The sequence below is a fragment of the Gallus gallus genome, chromosome 1, assembly GCF_016699485.2.
Source record: "Gallus gallus isolate bGalGal1 chromosome 1, bGalGal1.mat.broiler.GRCg7b, whole genome shotgun sequence".
In the NCBI taxonomy this organism is placed as follows: Eukaryota; Metazoa; Chordata; class Aves; order Galliformes; family Phasianidae; genus Gallus; species Gallus gallus.
The window spans coordinates 131,288,524-131,302,612 of NC_052532.1; the positions used below are offsets into that span (position 1 = coordinate 131,288,524).

Sequence of the window (14,089 nt, forward strand, 5' to 3'; positions counted from 1 at the left end):
TTTGATAACACACACATTGACTTCAGTATGATCACAAAAGTAATCCCGATCTAATGTCGCTCTACTGCTATTGGTTTGATCTTGAAAAATGAACATGAATTCCTACTAAGATTTTCAGAAGCTATGTTTTTCCTAACTGTCAATGAAACACTGGGAAGGGGAAATCTGTTGGCATTTCCAATCATTTACTTTGGTGCTTCTCTACATTTCTGAACTCATAGACCTCTAAAATTTGCCCCTAAATCAGTGACTATTTATCACCAAACAGTGTGCATAAAACATAAAACCATTTGTACTTCCCAACTGATTTCCATTCAGTCTGGAAGCACAGCTCATTTGAACCTACAAGCCTCAGTAAAATTTGTTGCTTCACTTCAGCTTTTCTTTTGCTTTTATTTCCATAGATACAGTCAACCACTGTTCATCTCCTGCCTGACCATTCAGTAACAAAATTTGTCGGCTTTATACTTATGTCATTACTTCCAATTTATTTGACCAGTTAATTCTAATTGCCCTCCCAGTAGAAGCCATTTATAATTCACTTCTCTGAAAAACTTCATCCAAAATGAAAACAAAAACAGGGCATTTGAACTTCCTACTCAGCCCCAGAGACTGGAACTGTTTCAGCTGCCATTTCAGTACTTCTAAACTCCTAAGTGTAATTGCTTTTATTACATCAGTATGGACCTTACTGGCTGCCACTTTTTAACCTATTTCTTTCAACAGTCACATTTAACCTCTGTCAGTAAGTATGTATTATTAGTTGGAAGCAAGAGTAAAGGCAGCACATTATGATGATAAATGTAATGGGGAGAACAAGAATAATCAGTTGCAGTGGGCGTTTTGAAAGTATTTTTCATCCTTTGCCTTGGAATGCAGCAGCCACATATGGCTGCGCTTGCTTCCCTTCGGGCAGACAACAGCAACTCCTGGATTTTAAGACAGGAGCTTTAGTTCTGATTCAATTCTAAATCAAGCTGCTAAGAACTGACTCTCAAATCATCCTCATCACCTGTGTGAGGAGGACCTACCCAAAGTGTCAGGACTTTGACCTTACCAAGAAAGTACGGAGGGAGATGCCTGCTATCACAGATGGCTCAAGGCCTGTTTACAGGCAAGAATGCAACAAGTGTGAACAACAGCAACAAGAAACAGGAACCTGATATATGCACATTTTGCTGGTTCAGACTCACTGTGGAGGCTTTACTTCATAAATGTAGTGCAAGTTATTCTCCAAACCATCCTTGGCTTTTTTTTCAGCAGATAAAAACACTCTTAGCCATCTATAGATTCTGACACCACTCATTAAAAATGACTGCTCATACCAATAGCAAGTTTCCTACAGGTAAAATAGCCTTGTTAATGAAGTAGCACAAGAACAGCCTGCCTTGTTTTATGTTGTCTTCTCACTGTCACAAACATGTGGAAAAATCTCCAGCAAAGAGTTCTTCCCAGCATTACAGAACATAGCAACCCCATAGGCAGTTCAAGTGAGCTGCTTGGAAATGATGGATAAGTGATAAAAAAGAACAGGCCTACTTCAGTTTAAGAACAGTTTACATTGATAAAATATAGAAGCAAATTTAAGCTCATTTTCACACTCTCATACCAGTTTATATCAGTCCTAAACTAAAACGTACTCATACAAGCAGCAATCCTGCTTTAACGAGAACGGCTTGAAATAAACACATCCTATTTTGAGTTGCATGATACAATAACTTCATGCAGGTTTCAGTGGTGGGGACGAAATCTTTATCAGGAGCGTAGCAATAGGACAAGAGGTAATGGTTTTAAACTAAAAGAGGATAAGTATAGATTAGATTTTAAGAAGAAATTCCACACTGTGAGAGTGACTGCCCAGAAAAGCTATGCACACACCTTCCCTGGAAGTGTTCAAGACCAGGTTGGATGGGGTTTTGGGCAACCTAGTCTAGTGGAAGACGTCTCTTCCCATGGTAGGGTGGAACTAGATGGTGTTTGAGGTTCCTTCCAACCCAAATTATTCTGCAGTTCTATGGTTTCAAGACAGATATTAGGACATGCCAGCAGAAGATCACTATTGTCATCTACTTGTACATAGTTCCCCAAAAGCAAAATGAAAAACTCTAAAAATCTGTTCCTATGTTAAGAAACAGCCTACAAGCTGCGAGGACATTGGGAACTTTCTCCTTGGCACCACTGGTGCTGGAAGAGATTGATAAATTGCTGAATATTTCTTTCAAACAGATCTAAGGTCAACAGAGATATCATGATTATATTTCCATTTTAAAGACAAGGTTATAGTTTGGTAGTGTGTTCGAAGTCTGAGGGCAGATTGCATGTCTTTTTTTAATTTAAACCTCACTGTCCCATAAATCTGGGCATAACCATGATCACAATACTCAGCCTAAGGCACTAAACAAGGGCTTCAAAAATAGATTATAGCGAGCTTGCAACTCACATTGTTTCCTAGCAAATGGGAGGGAGAAGAATGAGTCTTGGTTAAAATCTTTCTACAGAAGCATTAGGAAAAAGAATTTGTTACATCTATGCTTTCGAGGTTAAGCTTAATTGGTTTATCATACTGTGCTATTAGAAGGCTGATCATCTCAGGTAAACTGTCAATGGAAAGCAAATTTACTATATTACTTTCCTCTCTCAACAGAGAGCAGCTAGAATTGGAAACTTTACATAAAAATAACTAGTTAGACTAACTGAGGAAGCATGCTGAAAGATCAACTAAACAGACCGTGCAGCTGCAGGAGACAAATGTATTACAAGTAAAAGAACCTGAGTGTTGGAAATGTCTAAGGGCTAGCTTGGCAACAAAATTTCTGGCTGAGAATCTTCTCCGAGACTGGTTTTGGTTATTGCGCCTGAGAAGCATATACGAAATTAAAATTAAGTAAAAAGGAATTCCTTATGGTTAAATTTGAAGGTTCCATGGCAAACTCTGTTCGTGCCAAACACCATACTTTCAATAAACTAATACTCAAAACTGATCTAACACATTGTACAGACTTATACCAGGATGAGCTAGGTAGTAACTGCATTAGACTCCATTAGCAGTCTCTGTTGAGAACACAGTGTTCTTTCACTTACCACACCATACATTTTATTTTTTCCTTAGAAGTATCTCTCATGCAAGTTTCTCTTTGTGAATTAAAAAAAGAAAGCAAGAAAGTCATCATATGGTAGATCATATTGCTGTCACTTTCCTGGAAGGAGCTCAGACTTTTTGGCAATAGGCACGCTACAGTGACATGAATAGAAATGATTCAAGCACAGTTCAGAGAATTATACAAGCAGCATGTTTGCTGATAGGGAGAACTCTTCCAGTCATGTTCATTAGCAAGAGTTAATGGGTTGAGTTAGGCATTCAAATCTCTTTGCCCAAACTGGATTGACTTTTCCACTTAAGTGGAAGCATTAGCCAGCTGAAAATCCTTTTCAAAGAAAAGAAATTGCACACATTGAAAGGTTTTTGCTGCATAGCTTCCTTTCAGCAAATCTCAAAACAAATTGCACACTTATTTTTTTAAATCCTGTAAAATTCATTCATAGGAAAAAGAATTCCCGGACAGATTAAACACGTTGAAAAGAGCAAAAAATATTTTCCTTAGTTTACTTCTCTAGTCTTTCAAAAGATTGTGCAACTGTGCTTTGCTGTTAAACATCTTCCATTAGATACAGGAGACTGGAAAAAAGGGTGATAATTAAGGTTTTAATTAAGAAGAAAATAGACTGCCTCTCAAGGATCCCCATTCCTCCTTCCCTCAAACACCTACTCTAAACACCTCTACTAAGGTGGATTATGAGGTATATGAATATGATAAAAAAAAATGCCGTAATGGAAAACTACTTCATTATAGATTATGAATAAAATAAACTGGAAAGCTGAATCAAGTAAGGTTGCACTGAAGACTAATCTTGGTCAAGAATTAATTAACAGTTTTATTAACCATACAGAAAATAGACATCACCACAATAAATAAAAAAATAAATATTAAGGTCACGTGGAAGTGGCGTTATGTAGCTATAGGACAGAATGAGAATTCAAAATAAAAACTGAAGAATGTGCAGAAGGAAAACCTAATGAAATTTGGTAGAACATCATATGTAAATTTCCATGTGTAGGTAATGGACACCACAGCTACACAGAAGAAGAAGTTCTTCTACTCTATATGACAGCAGTAAGATCATAGTTATAAAATGGGTCTGAGACCTACTTTCAAGCAGGACACCAAGACTGGCACAGGCTGTCATAAAGTTCAAAGTTCTTCACTGATGACCTGTATGAGAGTATTGAGTGCATCCTCAGTAAGTTTGCAGATAACACCAAGCTGGAAGGAAGCGTCTATCTCTCTGGCGGTATGAAGAACCTACAGAGAGATCTGGACAGGCTGGAGAGCTGGGCTGAAGCCAATGGGATGAAGTTCAACAAGGCCAATTGGCAGGTCCTGCACTTTGGCCACAACAACCCCAGGCAATGCTACAGGCTTGGAGCAGAGTGAAAGCACAAGGAAGCCTGTGTAGAGGAAATGGACCTAGGGTTGTTGGTTGATGCTCAGCTAACCATGAGCCAGCAGTGTGCCCAGGTGGCCAAGAAGGCCAATGGTATCCTGGCTTGTATCAGAAAGAGTGCTGCCAGCAGGAGCAAGGAAGTGAACATTCCTCTGTATTCAGCTCTGGCAGCTCCTTGACTACCGTGTTCAGTTTTGGGCTCCTCACTACAAAAAAAGACATTGAGGCCCTGGAGCATGTCCAGAGAAAGGCAACAAATCTGTGAGGGGTCTGGGGCACAAGTCTTATGAGGAGTGGCTGAGGGAACTAGCATTGTTTAGCCTAGAGAAGGGGAGGCTCAGGGGAGACCTTATCACTCTCTAAAACTACCTGAAAAGTGGTTGTGGCAAGGTGGAGGTTCAGCTCTTCTAGCACACAGCTAGCAATAAGACTAGAAGGAATGGCCTCAAGTTGTGCCAGGGGAGATTCAGGCTGAACATTAGGAAAAATTCATTCCCCAAAAGAGTGTTCAGGCACTGGAATGGGTTGCCCAGGGAGGAGGTGGAGTAGTCATCCCTGGAGGCGTACAAGAAACCTTTAGATGTTGTACTGAGGGACACAGTTATTGGGAAAATATTGGTGGTAAGTGAGTGGTTGTACAGGATGATCTTTGAGGTCTTTTCTAACCTTGAGTGATTCTATGATTCTATGAAAGGCAACAAAGACAACAATCACTGAAGCCAAAGATCTATAATTTCTAGGAATGACTGATTGTGGAATGAGAAATATTAATTTGAAAGATTAGACAACAAAAATTCATAATCTTTAAATGCATAAAAGGTTAATATAGTCATTTTTTCCATATTTTCAGCACCCAGAGCAGCAAGAGGTTTTTGGGTTCCTGATAGCATAGAGTATAAAGCATTGGAATGTAAACTCTGGGGAATCTGCATTCTTATATGTCTAAAACAAATAGAACAAGTATTGATATCATTAGCAGAAAGATGGACTTGATCTCTGATTTTCATTCTTACTGTTCTCTCATTTGCTGCTGCATGGATGAGTGCTGAAGGGAAGGTTTACCAGCCTCCTGAGCACAGAAGATAAGAGTAAAGACACAGGAAATCTGTAGAGAAATGAATGGTTTTCACCAAGCACTTCCTATGCCACATTGCTGTCTTTATGGCCTCCACTAATACTGACACTTTCTTCTTGCATGCAGTTCACAATCACAAACATCAAAAGACAACTCCCAAAAGCTTTCTAGTCACCATTCACTCCTTAGGCTATGCAGATATGCATCACATTTTCCAGATGCACTTGATTTGTTGAGATGAAAAACGATCTATTACCAAAGCATCTTTGAAGCAAAATTCCCCCCCCATGGAAACAACTGTTCCCATCTTCATTTTCTGAACCCCACAACTGCTTCGCTATTCATTTTCCTGTTCAAAAACTGCTTTTTAAATTGAGACAGCAAGAGAGTGGAACAAATACAATCTAGGAAAGTCATGGTAGTATTTTATTTCTTAATCCATTCTTGCTATAAAGCTTGTACACAGCCTAAACAGTTCTTTGAAGCCCTGTGAGTCGGATGAGGAAGCACTATCAGACTGGAGTAATTTCAGTGGAAAATGGCTTGCCCTCAGATACAGAGACAGTTTCAGAGATGGGATTAACATGAAGTAAACATAACTCCAGCTGTGATTCAAGATCACCAACCATTACCGTACATTAAAGACAGTTTCTGTACTGAAACTTCCCATTTCTGCCTGCTCACTGTTTTACTTGTATGCTAAAGGATTCAAAGCATGCAGATTGAATTTAAATAATTTAACTATAATTACCTGTCAAACCAGATCTGCTATCCCACTTGGTCTGATGTAGCTGCATTGTTCCAACATTGCATAAAGAAGTGGGAATGTAAAAGACAGAAATAATAAAAACTACAATAATCAGCTACTGGTTGTTTCCTGGTTTTGCTCTTTATTGTTATTATTTTTAATAATAAAATTTCCAAGCACATTTTTTAAAAAGCGTTAAGACCTACATTTTTCCCTACAAGTGATTTGGACTATTTTGTTTTTAGAGGATTTCATAAAAAGCTACTGATGTCGCTCAGGACTACATTTATCTACTGCTTGTTCATCATCTAAAATACTGGTGTTTTTGTTATGTTTTGATTTCATAACAATTTACTCACATTAGTAATTAAACTAAAGGATAGTATCTTAAAAAAATAAAATAAAATAATGACAGCAGTAGAATCAAAGAGCCAATGAGCATGAATGGCAGCAGCACTTTATAAAAGTGGAGAAGTGCTGAAATGTACATAAAAATAAAGCATTCAAGAACTGACTTGCAATACAGAAATCATTCTCACTCAGCAGATCATTAAGGCTCCTCAACCAGGAGAGAAAGCATTTTCTTGGAGCCCCTTGCTGTTTGTTTTTTCTTGACCACGTAATTCCACAGCAGTAGACTCTTTAGACTTCCAAGTTCAGAAAATCTGGGACTGCTCGAGGACTGATGAAGTCTCTTTTCCTTGTTTTGTTCAAGTAACACGATCATGGGTGCTTGGGCAAAAAATTTTAAACCTTTTTATAGTTCATTCCATATACATGCTTGTAAGAGCACTATCTTCTATTTTTTTTTTCCCCATGGACTTAAATGTTACTAAATACTGGGAGATTTTTCTCAACAACATATGCTTCATCTACCCATCAAAAATGTTATGCACATTCAGTACTGGCAAAACCTCTTTTCCCCTCTGTTTTCCCATTCTGCTAGAAAAACAAGCAGAAAACCCACAAGCTAGCTGCCATTTGTAAATATTTAATAAATACTGTAGGAGAAGGTTCCAAGAATAATTACTTGAGATTATATTTTGCTACACCACAGCTATCTTCATTGGTTGCAGAGATGAATGACAAACCATTATAAAAGCAAGCCTACAGCAGTGAATATTTATTCTTGCATGTGATTTGCATGAAGAACAAACACAACTTATAAGTGATGCAAATAACCTTCTCTGCAGCAAGATGAGCTACTAACAGAAGAATTCGAGGATCAGCAAGCAGCACAAATGACTTTGGGTTACACCTTTTTAGGCTGGTGCTAAACTTTATACTGACAACAATTATTGTTCTTAAAACACCTTTCAAAATTGTAAGAGCTTTATTCTACTGATTGCAGTTAGAATAAAGTCAGTATTGCAGAAGCACAGCAACAATTTCAAAAGTGTATATATATATCTTGGAAAAATCTATGAGGAGTTTTGGAAAAAACTGATCAGGACTTAAAGATGTGAACTTAAAACATCTTTCACTCAAGAATCCTTTCACACTAAAAAGTGCTGGGACCCTCTTATTCCCGCAAGACCCTGTTTTTAAACCATGAGCTCTCTTCTAGAAGATAAACTCCATGCAATCCCTAAGGAAAGCAGATTTGTAGATTCATGAACTTCAACCAAGTTGAGAAGATTTGAAGGAAAAACAAAAAAAGTTCTCAAGAAACCAATAATTATACCTTAGCCAAAATAAAGAATTCCAGTCTGGGATCTGCTAGAATTACATACATGGCCAAAAAAGAAAAACCTTCAAAATGAATTATTGTATAACAAACATGCAGGTTAAAGGATTTTTTTTTTTTTTTCCCAGTATTAGCCACTGTTTTCTGGTAATAAAACTATAGATATCCACCCATTCATCTATAGTTAGAAGGAACAAGCACAAAGGTAAATCGTTTTCCACTGAAGAGCTGGAACGCAACTTTGTTTTTGTCTGTTGGAAACCACTGTTCTAAATCCTGCCAGAGAGGTTCAGAGACCAGAGTTTTCTTTATCTCATCAGCTGGTTGATCTTTCCACTTACCCTTGCAAAAACAATCAAATCCTGGAAGGGTTTTGCTGTAAGCCTTGCTTCCACCCTCTCTGGTTATTAGAGAAATGGAACAACCAAGCAGTAAACTTAGTCCTTTGCTTCACATTGGTTCCGTTTTATTTTTAAGTGAATAGCAGAAATAAAGTATTCTGGATGAGACTAAATGGAGGTGTTTTTATTTTTCAAGATAGTATGACACTCTGAGGGGTCTTGCCTTCTTAAAAAGAAAAATTATAGAATTTTGTTAAACTGAACTGATTTTTCCACTTCTCCCAGTTCAACTGATTGGGAAGCTAAACTTAGTCAATTAGTCATAATCTCAAAGGGCAAATGCAGCCAAGTTATCAATGTTTTTTAAAAAGCTGACAGACTACCTCTACTAATTAATTAGCACACAGTTCCCATTAAAATGGGTGGACTTGTCATTAAGTCATTAAATTCCTTGGCTACTCACAGTGATTAAAAACCACATCCCCAAAGCCTTGCAGGATATTGCCTGAGTAAATCAAGGTGCTACTGCATGAAAGATGAGCAATAAAAATAATTTACACAAATCTGAATTTAATCATTATGCTGCCAGCTTCTTTTTCAAGGGATTGGAGGGACATGTTACCAATTTAAATTACAATCCCACGTAACATTACCAGAACAACAGAAATTGCTACAACATCTTTTGATTATAATCCAGAGAGGACTAGAAATTCTTCAAGTTTCATAATTAAAGAATGGTATGTCTACACATTTGTCAGTCTACCACAATATCAGAACACCTACTAGGAATCTACAAAGGATATTTCTTAACAGGATCATATGGCTAAATCCAGAAAGAGAACATTTTGATAGGAAAAAAAAAAAAAGCTATGAAAATTTCAATGCTATTTTTAAAACAAAACCAAATTAAACCAAATTTAAAAAAGAGAAAAAAGGCACAAGAAAGAATATTAATGTTTTTCTATGACCAGTTTTTAACAAGTGGTGTTAGAAGACGCACTTTTATTTTCATAACATAATTAAAGCCCATTTTTAATTTTTAATAACATCAATACTTCCCTTTTTTCAGTACTGTTTTATTATTTTCTTTGCATGCTCTGTTATGGCTGAACAAATCCCTTTGTCCTCTGCAAAGGATTGCGATAAAAGTTAATGAATAAACACCTACTGAGCAGAGCTGATTACTAGCATTGCCAGCTCACAGTAAGAGCATTTTGAGGAAGGAACAAGCCTTTATTTGCCTCTCCTTGCTAAAAAGCAGTAGTATCATACTGCAAGTCATCATATGCCTCTGCAAGCTGGTTGGTGGAACAAAACAATCTGAAAGAGCTTGACTTTCCTCCATTGTGAAGAAAGTGAAGCTCAGGCATCTTGATGATCACAGCAATTCATAGAGGTATTCATTTGCATTATGCATTTTGATCCCACTTCACATTTCCATGAGAAGAAAGCAAAAAGCATCCCTAAAATTTTTATGCCTCAGAAATGGGATCTACACATACATGAACAAGTCAGTATCATACAGGAGACTTTCCCCTCATGTAGGAAGGGACCCCTACTGCTAGGTCATGTTTGCCACCCAGAACAGTTTTCAACAGCATTAACAAGCACAGTTCATAACCTGAAGAGCATAGCCATCCTTCAGTTACAGTCACTCTTTCCTACCAAATAGCAGGATGCTATTTGGATCCATACCAAAATTTCCTACCAAATGTGACTTTAAAGGTAATAATACCTTATAGAAGTAGTATGCTTGTCTCTTAAGAATTGTTGCTATATTTCTGCATTTTTTTCCGCTGCTAAAATGACAAAAATTGTATTAAAAATCAGATTTTTACTGCTATTTACACAGCAATATACATTTCAATAAACCTGATATGATGGTAAGTGAAAAAATGAGCTTACTTCTGCTATAGCATTAATGCACTGCAGCTAGCATAAATGCAACAATAATGTATGTAGATGAAGGATGAACTCTGTGAATTGTAATCATGGAGAGACACATAGGTAAATATTAGGAAAGGTGAACTTTAAACTTATGTAAGAAATTTCTCATATTACTTTACATTATATTTTATTACTTTATATATTTATATTACTTCAGTGTGCCAGAGGACTGCCAGAGAAACAAAAAAGGATGTAAACAAACAGGGCAATCCCTGCTACAATTGGTATATTCATTATTGACTGTAAGAGATAAAGCATCTAGAAGTTTTATTCTAGATCATAAAGGCACAGACACCGAGTGTCACTTAATAGTTGATGTCATAATGCTGGAGCACTGTCTGCAAGCATAAAATCACAGAATTGCTCAGGTTGGAAAAGACCTTAGAGATCATGTGACCAACATCAACCTAACCATACTACCCTAACTATAACAACCCTCTGCTAAATCATGTCCCTGAGCACCACATCCAAACGGTTTTCAAACACATCCAGGGATGGTGACTCAACCACCTCCCTGGGGAGCCTATTCCAGTGCTCAACAACCCTTTCTGTAAATAAGTGTTTCCTGATATCCAACCTAAACCTACCCTGGCGCAACTTGAGGCCATTTCCCCTCGTCCTGTCACCTGTCAGCAGTGAGAAGAGACCAACCCCGCTCTGCTGTAAGCACCTTTCAGATATTGGAAGAGAGCAATAAGGTCTCCCCTCAGTCTCCTTTTTCCCAGACTAAGCCCCAGTTCCTTCAGTCTCTCCTCAAAGGGCATATTCTCCATGCCCTTCACAAGCCTCGTTGCCCTTCTTTGGACCTGACAGTTGTCAGAGATGTTCGGTTTATCTTCCTGATGAACCAAACAGGAATTCAAACTATAGCAAAGGAAGCAGAATGATTTTTCTCAAAAAATTGCTATAAAGTTGACCTATACAATACCCTCCAATAAACATGCCTGAGGAACACTAGTAGACCTTTTCATATTTGGAATGAAGAAACAGTCCCCCTCTCACATAAACAGAATTACATTAGATTTATTTTATGTGAATTTGCAGTTAGAAAGGGAAATTCAAATACTGATTCTTTTACAATCATAGAACCACAGAATGGTTTAGGTTGCAAGGGGCCCCATTCAACCTGGACTTCAACACCTCCAGTAACAGGGCATCCACAACCTCTCTGGGCAACCTGTTCCAATGCCTCATGACTGAGTAAAAAGATTTCCCCTAATACCTAATCTAAATCTTCCCTCTTTTAGTTTAAAACCATTCCTCTTGTCCTACCACTATCTGTCAATGTAAAAAGTCCATTTCCCTCCTGTTTACAAGTTCTCCTCAAGTATCAGAAAGCTGCAATGAGATATCCCAGGAGCCTTCTCTTTCCAATCTGAACAAGTACAGCTCACTCAGTCTTTCTTCTTAGATAGGTGCTCCAGCCCTTTGATCATACTCATAGCCCTCCTCTGGACTCACTCCAATAGCTCCACATCCATCTTCTGCTGGGGGCCCCAGGTCTGGACTCAGTATCCAGATGGGGCCTCACAAGGGCAGAGTAGAGGGAGACAATCACCTCCCTCTCCCTTCTGGCCACCTCTCTTTTGATGCAACGGGTTCTTAAGAATAATTTACACAGGAAAGTGTACAGGCAGGTTTTGAATACCTCCAGAGAATAAGACTTCACAATCTCTCTGGGCAGCCTGTTGCAGACCTCTGCCATCCTCAGAGTAAAGAAGTTTTTTCTCATGCTCCCGTGGAACTTTCTATATTCCAGTTTGCACCCATTTCCCACTGTTCTGACACTGGGCACCACAAAAAAAGCCTGGCCTCATCCATTTGACTGCCACCCTTGAAATATTTATATGCATTGATAAGATCACCTCTCATTCTCCTCTTCTCCAGCCTGAACAGACCCAGGTCTCTCAGCCACTCCTCTGCTGAAAGTTCCCTGTTTTTCTTGAACTAGAGAGCCCAGAACTGGACACAGTGCTCTAAATGTGCTCTCACTGGGGCAGAGTAGAGGGAGAGGATTACCTTCTTTGGCCCGCTGGCCTTGCTCTTTTTCATAGATACCATCTTTTTCAAGATACCATTGGCCTTCTTGGTCACACGTGCACACTGTTGATTAATGGTCAACTGTTGTCCACCAGGACACCAAGGTCCTTCTCCACAAAGCTCCTTTCAAGCATGTCAGTCCCTAACCCGTACTGATGCGTTTGTCAATTCCTCCGCATATGTAGGACTCTACATGTGCCCTAGCTGAACCACATATGGATCCTCTCCACACAACTCTACATGCAAAGACCTCACCTGACAGCTAAGACTATTCCAAATAGGATGGAGAGTGGCTTGACAACAACATCAGCCATTTCCTTCAGAATACTGGGATGCATGTTGTCCATCCCCATAGACTTGTACATATTCAGTCTCTTCAGGTAGTCTCAAACTTGCTCTTTGCTTACAGTGCGATAGACTTTGCTCATCCAACCCCTGCCTAGAGGTTCAGGGAGCCAGACTGTGAAGACCAAGGCAAGGAACTAGTGGGGTACCTCAGCCTTTTCCACATCTGTTCTTGCTATTTCTCCTTTCTTATTTATCAGAAAGGGTTAACTCTCCTTCTCCTGTCTTTCCTGACCAGTGTACCTGTAGAATGCTTTCTTGTTACTCTTCACGTGTCTTGCCAATTCAGTGCCATCTCTGCCTTGGCTTTCCTGATCCCATCTCTGCATGCCCACATGACATCCCTATATTCTTCTGGGGTTTCACATCCCTGCTACCCTTGCCTGTACATGTCTCTCTAATCCCTCATTCTGAGCAGGAGGTCCTTGCTTAGCTATGTCTGTTTCCTGCCTCCTCTTCTTGGCTTCTTATGCTGGGGAATGGAGAAGTCTTATGCTCTCAAAAAGATGTCCGTAAAGTGCTGCCAGCTCTGTTCTGTTCTTATGCCCCTAAGGACAGTTTATCGGGAGTTTACCATCCAACAATTCCTTAAGCAGCCAAAGGTCTGCTCTTCTGAAGTTCAGGGTCCTGACTTTGCTCTTAGCCAGGCTCATCTTCCTCAAGATCACAAGCTTTACCAGGGGCTTGGTTGCTGCAGCCCAGACTGCCTCCAGTCTCCACCTCTCTAATGAGCTCATCTTCACTGGTGAGCACCAGATCAAGTAACGCTTCACCTCTGGTTACCCAGACCAGAAATTTATCCTTAATGCACATCATGAGTCTCCGGGATTGTTTGGAGCCTGCTGTGTTTCTTTCCCAGCAGACATTGTAGGTGGTTGAAATCTCTCATCAGGATGAGAGCCTGTAAGCGCAATGCTTCTTGTAGCCGAAACAAGGCTTTGTCAACAGGCTCCCCTTGATCAAATGGTCTATAGTCAATCACAACCACCAGATGTAGCCCCCAGTCACTATTACTGGCCCAGTTTCTGATTTTTATCCACAAGCTTTCAACTTGATCATGGCTGTTTTTTAGAGACAGGTCTTTGCAATTTACTCACCTCTTAACATAGCAGACAACTCTCCTGCCTCTGCAGACCTTATATCTTCTAAAAGCTTGTAGCCCTCAGTCCATAGTATTCCTGTTGTGCAATTCATCCCACCCTGTTTCCATGACAGCAATTAGGTCATAGTTTTCTAATTGTGCTGTGGCTTCCAACTCCTGCTTATTTCCCATGCTGCATGCATTAGTGCAGAGGCACTACAGATGGGCTGTCAGTCATGTTATCTTCTTGGAAGAACCCTCCAAAATTCCTTTGGGAGAAATCTGAGGTTTTCCCCAGCTTCTTCCTAAGGTGAGAGTGTTC

At 39.3% G+C, this 14,089-nt stretch overlaps 1 protein-coding gene across 4 annotated transcripts in view; it reads right to left on the reverse strand.

Moving 5' to 3' along the window:
• Positions 1–14,089, reverse strand: part of GABRG3 (gamma-aminobutyric acid type A receptor subunit gamma3) — a 309,089-nt gene that overhangs the window by 231,976 nt on the left and 63,024 nt on the right. Inside the window, exon 1 of one of the 4 annotated variants that reach the window (XM_040653766.1) lies at positions 13,784–13,900. The exons of the other annotated variants lie outside the window; for them this stretch is intronic. The gene's annotated coding sequence lies outside the window, so the exon portion shown is untranslated. Of the gene's footprint in view, positions 1–13,783; positions 13,901–14,089 lie in introns of those variants that run through there. 4 annotated transcript variants of the gene reach the window in all.